Source organism: Culex quinquefasciatus, chromosome 2 (genome assembly GCF_015732765.1).
Source record: "Culex quinquefasciatus strain JHB chromosome 2, VPISU_Cqui_1.0_pri_paternal, whole genome shotgun sequence".
Lineage (NCBI taxonomy): Eukaryota > Metazoa > Arthropoda > Insecta > Diptera > Culicidae > Culex > Culex quinquefasciatus.
Window position 1 is genome coordinate 62,920,015 of NC_051862.1, and position 7,833 is coordinate 62,927,847.

Genomic DNA, 7,833 nt, shown 5'->3' on the forward strand with positions numbered 1-7,833 from the left:
ATCTTTTTATACAATCATTTTTTTTAATGGCCTTCGTCATGCACACAGAACCATTTTAACGAGTCTTCACCAACATTTTGAGCCGATTTGTTCAAAGCTGTGATGAGATATCGTGGCACCCGTTTTTTGCCGATTTACATGTTTGTAACACCTTAAACATAACCTTGTACAACCCAAACCCATTTTTTCATTTTTCAACCAATTTTTGATCTTTAAAAAGCATTGGAAAGAAAAACTCTTAAAATTTTAGAAAATTTATGGGTTGGTAGTCTTACTTGTTTGCCGTGACTGTTTTTAAAAATGTCATTTTTTAAGGGTCAACTTTGGCTGTGTTTTTTACTAACAATTCCTATATTTGAAGTCAAAAGAAATTTGCAGTAATTTTCCAGTGTCTCAGACTATGCCTCTACGCATTTTTTTTTTACAATTTAAATGATAATGGTGCCATTTTATAGCAGAAAATGTGATAAACAAGCAAAAAAAATTAAAAGTGACATCATTAAAACATCTTGTTTCATTTTTAGTATTTTAATTTGCATTTTTCTTGTTTAGTTTATGTTTGTTTTCGTTAGTATTTGGCCTATTCTACCACCTCCCATCACTACACCATGCAGATCTAATTTATTTCCCAGCAGCATGAAGTGATAGGAGGTGGTAGAATAGGCCAAATACTACCAAAAACAAACATAAACTAAACAAGAAAAATGCAAATTAAAATACTAAAAATGAAACAAGAAAAACATAAAACATGAGAAGTAAAGTTTTTCGTAGAAAAAAGTTAAATGACCTCCTGGACACGTGAAAAATTTAAAAAATCGAGAAAAAAATTTGGTGGTTGAGGTTTGTTTTAAGTCCGTTCTTCAAATTTTTATTGAGGAATTTGTTTTCTACTGAATTCAAAAAATTGGAAATTTATTTTCAAAGAAGGGTTCGTTCTCAAGCAATATTTAAACTAAAATTTAAAACAAATATTTATTTGAAGTAAAACAATTCCAATTTTTAATGCAAAACTTCTTCCGTTTATCGCTCGTTTAATATATTTTTAAGGGACTGCTACAGATTAATGAAAAACATTAACAATTAAGGAAAAAATACTCATTTAATACACGGTGTGTTTTCTAGAACAAACTTTTCAGGAAAAAATAGTCATCGTTACTTTAAAATGTGTCTTATAGGAAATTTTCTCAGCTTTCCAATGCTTTTAAGAGCGAAATGTTTCATCGGGAAATTCGTGAGATATCTCTATTTTAAGTTTATTGGTTTTAAATTCCTTTATTATTTATTGGAATCTTTATACTAACAGTTCAGAAAACTTATCAAATGATGTGTTTCATGTGTCATTTACTGATAAAAATGTGCAAAATAAGACAAGAAACAACTTTGTGGAAGGTTGCAAACCACTGAACATTTTGATAATTATGTTTTGTCTGAGTTTTTGAATATATGGGATTTATTCAGAAATGAATATAATCAAACAGAGTTAAAATATATTTTTTACAAGAATTATTAGATTATTACACATTTTTAGTGTACAAATATCACGTGTCTGCTCTGATTTAGCTTGTTCAACCGAAACTTTGGCAGGTTTGTTATTGTTAATGGTATTATTGAATTTTAATGAATAAATATGATATTTTCTTAAGCAAACATTGACCAGGAACATAAATACAAATATGATTTAAAATCGAAAATGTACTACATATTACTGTTGCAAGCTTCAAAAGTCATATTTTCATGAGTATAAAATAAAGATAAAATTTTATAAAATGTTTTCTGTTGAAAATGCACGTAAAAGTAGCAATAAAACTCGAGTCCAGAAAGCTTAAAATACGGTCACAAACTTTTTTTTTGTTTGAACAAAAATTCAATTTTATTTTAACAAAAAAAAATCAAAAAAAAACTTTCTTTCCAAACTATTTGAACAAAAATCAAGAATTATTTTTTTATGATATTGCTAATTCCTTGATCATTTAATACAAAAAACTAAAACAATCATTACATAATGAAAAGTATTTCTCCTAAAGCTTGCAACAGTAGTTTGCAGTTTAATTTCTGTATTAAACGTGTTTTGTATCCATGTAACTGGTTAATGTTTGATTAAGGAAATATGATATTTATTAATAAAAATCTTGTAATACCCTATCAATCTTAAACCTGTAAAAAATTCGGTTGTATCCGCTAATTCCAAGCTGAATTAGAGCAGTCCGGTTGTTATTTGTACACAACAATTATGTAATTATCTATTTGTTCTTGTAAAAATAATATTTTAATGCGGTTTTATGATTTTAATTTCTGAATAAATCCCACATATTCAAAAATTCAGTTAAAACTTTATTTTCTAAATTTTTAGCGGTTTGCAACCTTCTACAAAGTTGTTTCTTGTCATATTTTGTACATTTTGATGAGTAAATGACACATGAAACACATCATTTGACAAGTTTCCTGGACTGTTATTTAAAAATTTCCAATAAATGATTAAGGATTTTAAAACAAAAAACTTAAAATATAGATATCTCAGAAATTTCCCGATGAAACATTTCGCTCTTAGAAGCATTGGAAAGCTGAGAAAATTTCCTATAAAACACTTTTGAAAGTAGCGATGACTATTTTTTCTACTTAAGGTTGCCCAGAAAACACGCCGTGAATACGTTCCTTTTGATTATAGAAAATATTTATAAAACCTTCTTATTTGAGCATGATTCGAAAATTAGTTTTGGATTCAATAATTGTGTAAAAAACACAGTTCAAAAGACGCATATAAATTGTGTTCGAAAAGAAAAAAGAATTTAAAATGGCTTTTTTTTTCTATTCAATGAACATTAAGATGTTTTCAAAAGGGGTGTACTAATTAAATGTTTCCAGCACATTCTTTTATCTAAACGATTTGGGTATCATCAAGCCCCCTAAAATTTGAACACGATTGGATATAACTTAAGTTTGCACAAAGCAAACAACCACTTAAATGTATTGTGGTTTTATTTATTTTATTTTTTGAAACTTGAAACTTTTTGCGATTTACTTCTTATTTCGCGTATTTCATGTATTGGTGATTTTGTGTTAATAATTTTGTTATTTTTTTTTTGCATTTTTGGAGTTTTAATATCAAATATTTAATTATTCAATCGATCAATTATATGTTTTTATTTTTCGTAACATAGGTATTTAATGAAAAAAACGGAATTCGATACATTAATTGTACACAAAGCACCGTGCGTCTCCACTCTTCAGAAAAAAGTACAGGAAACTCATTTCAATAGACAAGCGTGACACTTTGTGTTCGATTAATATACTGAAATATTTTTTTTTATCATGTCTCAGAATCCTTTTATTTGATATTCAACATTTTTGGATATGTAACGTAAAAAAAATCTTAAAAACCATACAAAAAAATGTTCAGCTGTGGGCTCTTTTTCCCGAGACCTTCAAACAAAGTTTTCATTTGATGTGTGGTTCAGCCGTTACGGAGATAATACGCAAAATGTGGTTTTAGCGAAAATCGTCGAAAATGCATTTTTTGCTTTTTTAATGGTGGAGATTCTGGATTCTATTTCCTTTAAAAAAATCATGCATCATACACCAAATAAAGTAATAAAACAATTTCAGTCAGTTTGGTGAAAAGTTTGATCATCTTTTGTGTTATTTTAATAAAATATTTCGAAAAATATATTTTTTGTCACATTCTCTGGAACCTCCATTACATGCTTCTTGTCTAAATTGTCCCCTCGCGCCTCCCTCCAATATCCCGCGCTTTTCCGCCTCGCCGATGAATTTTGCTTGTCACCCTGCTGGCCCGCACCAGGAAACAGTTAAATTCCATTAAAACTTTTCCTGTGTGTCGCGTGCGCGCCTTCCACCACACATAATCACACATACACACACAACGCACACATCCATACTTTGGTTCGGTTGCGGCTGCTGGGAAAAACCACACAAAAAACACACCCACAGACAGACTCACACGGGAGAGCAAAGATGGAAAAATAAACCTCGCAAGGTAAATATTTTCACAAGCGATTTTCGCAAGCAACCATCTAGGAAACACACACACACATGGATAGATTCACATACATACCAACTTACTAAAACACCGTCGATCGGTTCGGGGTTCTTGCTGCGAAGAGAGTTAACTCCTTCATTGCGATGATGAAGAAAAGCTGGTGGGAAATCGGAAGCTCGCTTGGAAAATTAGGACTTTGGGTTGAAAAGAGGAAGAAGCAGAGATAAAAGTCAAAGAAGAAAAGGATATCTAAGAGTAAGTGCAAGAAGCTTCGTGTTAGTCTCTGTAGAAAAGTGTGTGTTTGTGTGTGATTGTGTGTGTATGTTTGTGTGTGTTTGTGGAGCTGTTTGTGCAACGCACAGCCACTTTACGCGTCACTTGCCGGATAGCGTTACTCTCTCGCTGTGTGTGTGTGAGAGTGTGTGTGACATCTAGCTGGAGGAGCTAGATTTATCACACATTAGCATCGATTTACAGAATCAATATTGTTACAAGCGATAAGGTGAACGTGGCGAGACCTGAACCTTAGACAAGCACACTCGGTGCGAGAATTCACGAACAGAGTCTTATCCTTGGAACACAGCATGGAAGCTCGTGCAGTTAATAACTTAGTCAAAGACAGACAGACACGTGGCCGTGGGAGCGAGAGTCTAGACTGTTTCGTTTCTTTGACATTTGATCAAAATTGGATTGTGTTGTTTGATTTATGTTTATTTAGTGGAAAGGATTTGATCCAATATTAAGCCCCTTTGAAGTGTTATTCTTGATTAACGAATGTTTCATGTTCTAAAATTGAAAATATCGACATTAGAAAATTGTGGGTTGGTTGGATGAGACTTAGAAAACTTCAATTTTCTTGTTTATTTTTCTTTTAATCGCTGTATCTCAGCAACCAGAGGTCTAATCTTCAATGTCTCTTGTTCAATTTTATAGCAAATTTTCAGATATTTTCAAAAAAAAATAAAAAAAATATGGTCACTCATGGTCACTATTGTAAAAAATCTAAAAACTGCAAATACTTCGCTGAAATCAAACTTTCGTTGGCTACATCTTGAAAACGGAGCTCTTTTTCAAAAAATCAGTTAAATACTTCTCGATTGCATTTCAATTTTACAAAATAAAATTAAGTGAAAACAATGTTTGCTTAAAATTCTGTTTTTTCCCAAAAATTACTATTTTTGTCAAAATTTATAATTTGCGGCAGATTTTGACCATTTTTCTAAGTGCGGGTTTTTGTTCCCTAAAAGCTATCAAAAAACTAAGAAAATCAAAAAATACGTATAATTGAAATTGAGTTTTTGTGAAAAAAAAGAAAAGAAAAAAAGACACCGAATTAAAGCGTCTAATTTTCCAGGGTTTTTAATTTCCCGGGAAACGCAAAAATATTTTTGAAATTCTGGAAATTCCCGAGATCTCGGGAATTTTTTAAAACAGAAATAAAATCTATTTTTTCATCATATTACTTGTTTTTCAAGCTTAAAATCATAGAATTAGCTCAATACGATTGATTGGTGGTAATGAATCGAAACAAGGATAGCAGTTTTTAGATAGCCTGAACAATTTTTTTTGTTCTTTGTTGTGCTTTGGTTTTTTATCTTATATTTAATCCAATGTGATTCAAATTTAATAAGTCTCTTATAAATACATATTTTATATGTCATGACTAGAAAAGCCTAAAAAAATCTAATGTCTAAAATAACAAATGAAAAGACAACAAATAAAATTATACCTGTTAAATTTTCGTTTCGTTAGACATTCATGTTTTATATAAAAATTATTCTACAAATTATCTTAAGGTCATTACCGCCAACTAGGGGAAATCGGAACTTAAGTCTAAATAAGTACAGGAGATTCCAGAGCAATTAATTTGGAGATCGGTGTACTAATTGTTTTGTTCTTTTCCTGCTTTAATCGAAAACAGTAAAAAAAAATAAACATCATGCAAAAAAAATACCCGTTTTAAACAGCTGTCTTAATTCGATATACTCGTCTTGATTTGCCAAAACTGTTTCATGAAAAATATTTTAAAATGATATTATTTCTAAATTTAAAATCATAAATATACGTAGCCTTTTCAAAATATAAAAAAAAATAAATAAAATTATTAAAAGCGCTGGGAAATTTACGGATCGGTATTTTAAAACAAAATTCCTTTATAAGTTAAATTAATGCTGATACCTAGTTTGAATAGGTCCTACAAACATATGAGAACACAAAAGCTCATAAGACCTTAAAAAACCCCTGTATATATGCTTAATATTATATTTTATTTTATTATCGTTTTTCGTCTGTTTCCACAACAAAACCTGAATTTCCAGACAAAAATTTGTTATTTTTTACAAGTTCGGGAATTCCCGGGACAAAATACGAAAAATCCCGGGATTCTGGAATTCCCGGTTTAAGAAACATCCCGGGAATTGTGTCCCGGGAATTCCCGGGATGGACGCACTGCACCGAATTGATTAGAAAATTCACTAATAAGTTACACGTTTTTGAATATTTACGTACCATTTTAGGGCAGCAAATGACCTACAAGGTTAAAGCTGCGAGAAATAAATGAATTAACAACAGCAACGTACAGTCATCCCACATATTCGGAACACCCACAAATTCGGAACACTTTTGTGATAATTTGTCAATTACATGCCAAATGCAGCTTTTCTCTCAACCCTACTATTTTTAGGACCCTTATTTGGACATTTTCTTGCTATTTCACTAGTAAAAGTAGTACTTTTTGAACAAAAAACCTCATTTCAAGACTATTTTATCCTGAACAGCAAAACACTGCCTCCAAAATGCCTGTTCCATGATTGTGGGATGTTATTGTGTCTCCCACAATTGTGGAACACCTGAATTTAACTAATATTTTCACAAAAAAGTTATCAGACCATGAATAAAACATCACTAAGCTTGAGTTTCACTGGTTGCAGTGTGTGAAGTCATTATTTTGTTACAAATATGTACTCCTGGAGAGATCCAAAGTTTGTTTACATCCGTAAGATAAAAGTGTTCCGAATTTGTGGATTTTAAGGGTCAAAGTTTTTCTTCTAAAACTTGATATAAAAGTTAAAATTTGCTGTAACGAACCATTCGAAAGATCGCAAGAAAAGCTTTCAAATGAAGGTAAAAACGAATCATTAAGTTCAATTATCGATTTGCTATGATTTTTTGAACATTGGCCGATATGTAAACTGTTCCGAATATGAGGGATGACTGTACCATTTTTATATGGACAGCTGCCAAAGTTGTATGGAGACTTGTATGGGTGAATCAATAAAATCGTGATGTTTTCGTGAGAAATTGCTGTTAAAAGAAAGTTTTTGTAGATTTTGCTCGGTTTGCTCAAAAGGTCGTAGGCATCATCCATAAAGTATGTTACGCTCTAGGGGGGGAGGGGGGTCTGAGCAAGTGTGACATTGCGTGTTGTAAGTATAGGAAAAGCGTGACAAAAGGGGGAAGGGGGGGGGGGGGTTAAATGTTGGCTGATTTTAGCGTGACGTACTTTATAGATGAAGCTGTATCGAGGTGCCACTCACCAGATTGATGTTATTAGGAGCGGCCGTGGCTGACTGGTTACGGTGTTCGCTTTGTAAGCGAATGGTTCTGGGTTCGATTCCCATCTGCTCCCAACGAGAAAGTTAAGAACACATAAATTTGAACTGATGAATATGAACGAAAAATCAAAGTTGCTCAAGGCGGGGTTCGATCCCCCGTTCTTTGGATTGGTAAGCAAAAATGCTAACCACTAGGCCATGACGACTTGGTGAGCTTGGACTGGAATTAGGAATACTGTTACAGAGAGCGAGTTGTGGCGCTATAACCACGGCAAATAGTGT